Genomic DNA, 8,187 nt, shown 5'->3' with positions numbered 1-8,187 from the left:
CAGGTCTACAGTCTAATACATCCCGTGATGACATCTCTCTTGTTGAGAGGGTGTTAAAGGTCAGGTCTGGGATTCGACCTCGACTGACAACAACCTACCTGGTGGTCCTTGTGTTGCCTGAGGAGTGAGGGGTTGAGGTGTATTGGGCTGCAGACCTGACACGACCCTCTTGATAAGAGGGGTGTTATAGTGTGTGCTGAATAAGGAAAAAAAATTGTTAGGAATATAATGTTTTCATTATAACATTTTTTTTTATTTTGTGACATGTACACTCATTAAAATAAATATAAGTAATCATCTTCACACTAATTGATAAATCATTTTATTTTATTTTTTTCTGTGATGGAAGCTTGATATCAGTTATTAAAATAATGGTTGAAAACAAAATAATACTATATTTATTAGATCGAAATTTATTACCGGATTAAAACTTTTTAGTCCAAGTGATCAATCTAATATCATAAGTTTTGTTTTGTTGGTAGGCTAAATAATAATTGAATTGGAGTGTTTAGATTAATACACTAAAAGAAAATTTATTTTAATATAAATTATAAAGTTATAACTTAAAGATTTGTGTTTTAACATATACTGGACCAAAAAAATAAGTGTTTGATGTAATTCTTAAAAGAAAGATGGTTATAATTCCACAATATTTTCTATAAAATGTTTATTCTTTTTTGTTATCTTTAATTAATGTTTTGAAATTTGTTTTTCTTTTCTATTGTGGATATTTGATTTAAATATTATATATTATTTTTGTGGCAAGTGTCCAAAATTTTTGGTGAAGTAGACAACAAAGGTAACTATCAAATGTTACTTACCAAAGTGACGCGTGTCCTTCCAAAAGGGGTAGGTTTGAACTTGGAAAAATGAGAAGATAAGCACTAACTTATAAAACACACAATCATCTTCATCTTCGTGTTGTGGTTATTACAAGGACAAGTCATCACCTACACTCAACAGAAAAAATATCCTATTACTGCCATATTTCTTCAATATTCTATTCTACAAATTTTTATTTTTATTATTTAACATGTAATACACTTGCTTTTATTAAAAAAAATTATGCAAATAATGCTATTTGAATTATTTATTTATTTCACTTTTATTTCATCTTAATTGCATAATTACACATAAATGATGGTATAAATATTATTTTACTTTTTGTAAATTATATACACTCATAAATCATTTTTTATTGTAACCAGATCATATGTAATCCATAAGTATCATTTATTGTTTTGCATTTATCACTAAATTAAAAATTATAATTATGTAGTCCAAACATCACAATTTGCTTGTGACTACACTTAACTACTTCAGACAGTTATGCCTAGACAATATATTAAATAAAATATTTTTTTAGTGAAAACAAATATAAAAATTATTAATGCTTAAGTAGATGCAACTATTTCAAATATTTTCTTTATATATATATATATATATATATATATATATATAAAGTGATACAATATACACATAAGAGGAAAGAAAATTCATCTACATTATCTTTTAAAATGTGGAGAATAGACACAAAAATTAAAAATTAAACATGAAAAATAAACTTAGTTTAAATATATTATTTTTACTTTAAAAATTAATTTTCATTGTTTATTATATTAATTAATCATATACTTGAAATTGAAGTTTATGGATAAAGATAACATGCTTTTGGATAAGAATTTTTAAGACATGTTAATGAGTTCTTAGAATTTAGATTTGATGATAAAGAAAATAGAATTTAATAAGATAGTTGGCAGTTGGAAAACGGCATTGGTCTTGAGAATATTCTGTGAATCTTAAGTTTGATTGGACCTTTCAAGGTTCAGCTGTTTTTGTTTAGCTTCAACCTTAGCTATCAAATCTATACATATTATGACACACTTTTGCTTACCTTATAAATTGGTTTAATATATGAATATTTTTTGTATTAACACCAAAACAAGTCACATTTAAAAATTGAATATTACACGTAACATATAATATATAATGCATAATCAATTCAAAATGTTACATCAATTTATTATTCTATGTTTATTAATTCCAAAATTTTAAGTTTTAATGTTATTTTTGTTTATCAACTCCAAAATTTCTATGTTTTCTCATAATACATATTAAATTAAAGAATCAATATTTTAATTAAATATATTTATATAATTGAAAGAATTTTTTTATTTTTATTTGGGTGTATTGATGAGTTAGTTTAACCCATCATAAGTTCAATATGGATGGATAAAATCGTGGGTGGGTCAAATTCTTTATTTAATCAATTCAAAACATTTCATTCTTCTAACTCCATCTAACCTAAACCCATGGTATAAATTTGGTCTACTTTCACTTCTAATTAAGGTTGAAGCTAAATAAATGTTATTATGGGAAAAAAAGTTTATAAACACCTATAAAACAAAAAAGAACGAATATTTTTAAAAAAATTAAAATAAATTTGTGTAAATAAAAAAGGAAAAAATATGTTTTTGTCCTTGAAGTAGTCCTTGAAAAAATATGTGTAAATTAGAAATGTTTTTAGTGAAAATTTGGTCACCTTTTGGTCCTTATACTTTCAAAAACATATTTAAAAAAATAAACGGTCTAGTACATGTTTTTTAGGATTAAATATAAAAGATAAAAATCATTTTCTCTCCGTTTTTTTTTTACTTAATGTGCTAGACTGTGTAATTGGTTTATTTTTTAGATAAATTTAAAAATTAATTCTAAAAAATGAATTTCTTATTTAAAAAAAAATAAATAACATGTGGTAGACACGTGGCAGACTTCCTGACATTGAGTTGGAACATCGTTTGTCACATAAGATAAATTTTGAAGTCGTTGAAAATTAAGGACCAAAATCAATGCTTTTGAAAGTACAAGGACTAAACGGAGACAAAGTTTTCATTAGGGACCATTTCCAATATTGGATAATACTTCAGGGACCAAAAGCATATTTTTCCTAATGAAAAATAAAGGATTAAAAAGACTATTTGAGTATCTTTCTACAAATTAATATGAAAATTTGTCTTTATTTTGTTCTAACTATAAAGTTATTGGTCATGACCTATCTTGTAGAAGATTGTAATAAGATGTCAAAGCCAATTCTTGTGGGGGGTAAATAGTTGGTGCAAAAACTCATCAACATTATCATCTTAATGGCATTGGTGTTTTTGGATGGTCCACAAGACTCCGACTCTTGTGTTGGTGGAGCTTGTGGTGCAGTTTGAGCAACCTGTAATGCAATTTATTATTTCAATTTAGTCTCAATATATGTCTCTTTGATTTGAGACTAAATTTATTATTTGTATAAATGGTATATTGATATTTTTTTATTTTAAAAATAATTTTTTAACATATATTATTGTATATTATTAACCCATGTTTTGTAAATCATGACTTTTACCACTAAAATTTAATATAAATATCAATACTTAATTTTATAAAAAAAAATTATACTTAATTAATTTTAATCTTATAAAAAAAAACATAGATTGAAAAAACATATTTTAATTATTAATTCATATTTTTTAATCCATGGTTTTTTATAAGATTAAAATTAATTAAGTATAAATATTTGTACAAAATTAAATAATAATATTTATATTAAAATTTAGTTATAAAAGTCTTGATTAAGAAAACATGGGTTAATAATTAAGAAAAATGTAATATGTTAAAACGTCATTTTTAATAAAAAAAAAAACTATCAATGTAACATTTATACAAATAATAAATTTGGTCTCAATCTAGAGAGGGACAATATTAAGAGACATATGTAGTGATTAAATTGAATCAAAGAGACATATAAGGACTAAATTGAAATCAAAACAATGACACAAACACGTGACATTGCCCTATCCCCTGACAACAAAAAAAGAAAATTAAAAATAAAAAAAAACACAAATTGACATGTGACATGTCATTAGTATTTTTTTAAAATGACTTAATTGACACACTTTTTCAAAAGTTGGGTCGCAATTGAAACTTTTTTAAAAATGGAGATCAAATTGACACATTCCTGGGGACCATCTGAGTAATTAAGCCTATGATTATTATCCCTAATAAAAAAAAGGTTTCATTAAATGGAGGAGTGTTAAGGATTATATTTGTACTACTTCTTAAGCTATTAATCTTCTATCTAAAACGATCAATGGTGGTAATGTGGCCATTAAGATTGATGTAACCAAGGATTTTGATACCATTAACTGACATTTATTAATTCAAGTGTTATGCTATTTTAGTTTTCATGAAGGGTTTTTGAGGTTCATTCTCCTTATTTGCTATCTTTCTATCCGAGTTAATGGTGGTTTTGTTTGGTTGGTTACTTCACTTGTGGTCAAGATAGGGGGATCCTCCTTTGTTTTTTTTTTTTTTGCTAAGGAGGTTTTAAATAGGGGCATTTCAAAGCTTATTTCTAAGAAGCTTATGCTTCCCATGGTTGATCCTTGGGGGATACAATTTCCTTCTCATACTCTCCATGCTAATGATATACTTGTTTTCTGTATAGGAGATACTAGAACCCTACAACATTTGAAATCTTTCTTTATGAGTTTGAAACTCTCTCTGGTCAATGGTTGAGTCCTACTAAAAGTCACTTTTACATTGTTGATGTAACATAAAGCCGTCAAAATGGGTTATAACCCACGAGCCAGCCCGGCTCATCACGGGTTCGGATCGGGTTGGATTGAAAAAAAATTACAAATTTCAGTACGGGTTAAAAATGAACCCAACCCACCAAGAACCCGACTCATTCGAGTTGAACCCGTGATGAGCCGGGTTGGCTCACCAACCCGCCAATAAATTTTAAATATTAAATTAATATATATATATATATATATATATATATTATATTATATATATATATATTATATTATATATGTATACATGTATATTATTTATATATATATATATATATATATATATATATATATATATATATATATATATATATATATATGGTTTTGAATTAACAGGTAACATTATTGTTAGTACTGTAAAATTAATTTAATTATTTAATACTTAATCTTTTAATATTATTAGTTAACATTATTTTTTTCTTGTTTTATTGTAGATGGGGATAAAGAAGATGCTTCAAGATATGAAAATGTTGTGAATTTATCCATTTAAGACTCTAATACTATAGTTTGATAAGTGATAAGAATGATTTGATGTTAGATAGTAATTTATATTTTTGTGATTTTGGTTTGTATTTGGAGTTTAAGATAATTTGGGATTTTATTTGGATTGTATTGAAGTTTATTTAGATTTTAATCGAAATTATAATTTAGTTTTCTTGAGATTGAAGAAAAAAAAGTGTGTTTTTTTTTAATTAAGTGAGCCAGTGAACCAACCCGTTTAACCCACCAACCCGTGGTGGGTCGGGTCGGGTTCTAATTTTGTTGGCTCGCTAATAAGTTAGCCGGGTTGGGTTGACCCACTAAGTGGCCAACCCGTCACGGGCCGAGCCGGGTTGGGTCGGGTGACCCGTTTTGACAGCTCTAATGTAACACCCCCAAATTTGGATGTCACGAGAAGCTATCATTTGTGTTTCATTTAAAAGAAAAATGAATATTTCCAAAAAGGTACTTAAAAAAATTATAATTTAAATGTAAATAGGTAGTTCAAAACTTCCATTGATAATAATTCATAAAAAAAAAACAAAGTTCCAATTAAATACTAGAAAACAAAAGAAATTTTCATAGTCTTCACTGTTTGATTGAAATCAATTAAATAAATAATAAACCCCTCGAGTTCATTCCATCCTCTCTGCAATCTACTTTGTGCCAGAATCATCTACATTATCATCTGCTCCCGTATAACATACACATATTATACAATCATCGCACATGCAACAAACACACCAAACAAACAAATAGGGGTAAGCTAATCATAAACAATAATATATAAAAAAAATACAACACTAAAAAGGACAAATAATACTCAAAATTACATCTAAGTAAAATACTTAAATATCATAATCACAATCAAATTTTTGGTTTGAACACACATTCATCTAGATTTGTTAAACATAGTAATCATAATTAAGCTTTGGTTTTCCGCAGCCTTTTACCCCACAACAACATCTGGTTTCCTAGAAATAGATGGTGATGTGTCCCATTATCGCAACCAGACTGTATCCCTTATTCCTCAAGGAATTATGAGTAAAAACGTCGATGCATCGCACACCGGGCACTATACTCGCAACGAGCCGAAATAAGGTGAAACATCTTTCCCTTCCTCACTGCTTCACACAGGCGATAAAGTACAACACTCGAATCATTCCCCTACCACTGCTTCACACAGGCGAAGAGGACCCCTTTCCACTGCTTCACACAGGCGAAAGAGTCATAACTGGGTCTCTAGGTACGAAAAACCTCATGTTCACAAACACTTCCAATCATGCACCACATGGAACTCACATATTGCCAACAAAATACACACCACCACATCACATTCTATAAAACTATGCAAATTCTCCAAGGACCCATTCACCAGACAACCAAAGTATAGAGAAAGAAAAGAGAAAAGATCAAGCTTCATGCATCAAGCAACTAGAAAACAAGGAAAACGAAAATAAGATGTAGCTTCCCCTACCTTGTTAGCAATCTCCAACCTATGTTCTCTTTCTCCCATAGTCTCTTCCATGGTTCCTCTCTCGTATACTCCTCTCTTCTTTTCCGCACATTTTAGAAACCCTAAAACTATTATATCCCCTCCCCTAAAACATTACCTTTTAATCTATAATTAATTCATTCATCCTAATATTTTCTGTTAATATTCTAGAGTTAAATCAGTCCATGAAGATTCTAAAAATAAAACAATCCCAAAATCTGGCTGTTACTAATTTATTTATTTTTTGTTACAAGAAATTAAACCAAAAATAGAAAATCAAAATCACAATATCTTATTTTATGTGTGTAGCAACAGAGGTTGGTAAAGAAGAACCTAAGATTGCATACTGGAGCAATCGTAGAAGGGAGAGAGAAATATAAAGGTTTTTTTTTTTTTTTCGTGGGCCCTACTAAAAGAGAAGTGAGAAAAATAAAAAATTGTAGGTTGCGCATGGTTCAAACTCATACACTTTCATATGAAACGCAAATAAAAAACCACCAAACTACGAGCTTTCTCAATATATATATATATATATATATGATGCACCACAATCCTATACAAACACATCTTATCACATTCTATACTTAATTAAATAATTAAATACATAAAACGATAACTTAAATCTTCCAAATAATTATTCCATATCTCACAATTAAGTAAATAATTAAAATAAATAAACAACACTTAACTTAAATCAATCAATTAATTATTCCATCATATATCAAAATTAAATAAAATACTGGATTTAAATAAATCCACAATTTCAAATAAGCCATCAATTTTTTTATGAGTTTTCCTTTAGTTTAATTTTTCCCGGGTCTTATAGTTGATGCTTCTTTTGTTAGACATCTCAAGAGACTTCTCTCTTGTAATCAATAATCTCTTCCTTTTACATATTTAAGTGTGTCAATTTTTGTGGGGGCTCTTAAAGAACAATTTTTTTCATTGGTTAAGATTCGTAATAAGTTTGCTTTTTGAAAAAGGAAGTTGCTTAGTATGATGAGAAGAATTAAACTAGTAAATATGGTAAATGTTGGCTTGTTGGGCACGTCTAGGTTGTTGGGCCCGCTCGGCCAATCTGGGTCGTCGAGCACATATAGGTTGTCGGAAAGCGTATGGGCTGGTCCTGACCCACAGGACGTTTGTGGGATTTTTGGTCCTGTGAGCTTTTTTGATGGGGGCTTTTTTAGGGTTAAATATGTTTTTGGTCCCTCAAGTTTCAATGAAATTTTGAATTAGTTCTTCTTCAAAAATTTTGACCAATTTAGTCCTTCATCTTTAAACATGCATGAATTTAATCCTTTTAACCAAATTTTGTTAAGTTTATATAGCGTTTCAACGCATTTCATGATAGTATTTGAACTGTTTACTCCGTTTGACACATTTTCGTTTCAATGTTAACTCTAATATTGTCATAAAATACGTTTAAAATGTCAAATAAACTTAACAAAATTTGGTAAGAATGACTAAATCCACGCATTTCTAAAGATGAAGGACTAAATTGATATAAAATTTCGAAGAGAAACTAATTTCAAAATTCACTAAAACTTGAGAGTCCAAAAACACATTTAACCCTTTTTTATATGTGGG

The sequence above is a fragment of the Vigna unguiculata genome, chromosome 2 (genome assembly GCF_004118075.2).
Source record: "Vigna unguiculata cultivar IT97K-499-35 chromosome 2, ASM411807v1, whole genome shotgun sequence".
Lineage (NCBI taxonomy): Eukaryota > Viridiplantae > Streptophyta > Magnoliopsida > Fabales > Fabaceae > Vigna > Vigna unguiculata.
Note: the sequence above shows the minus strand (reverse complement) of the source record.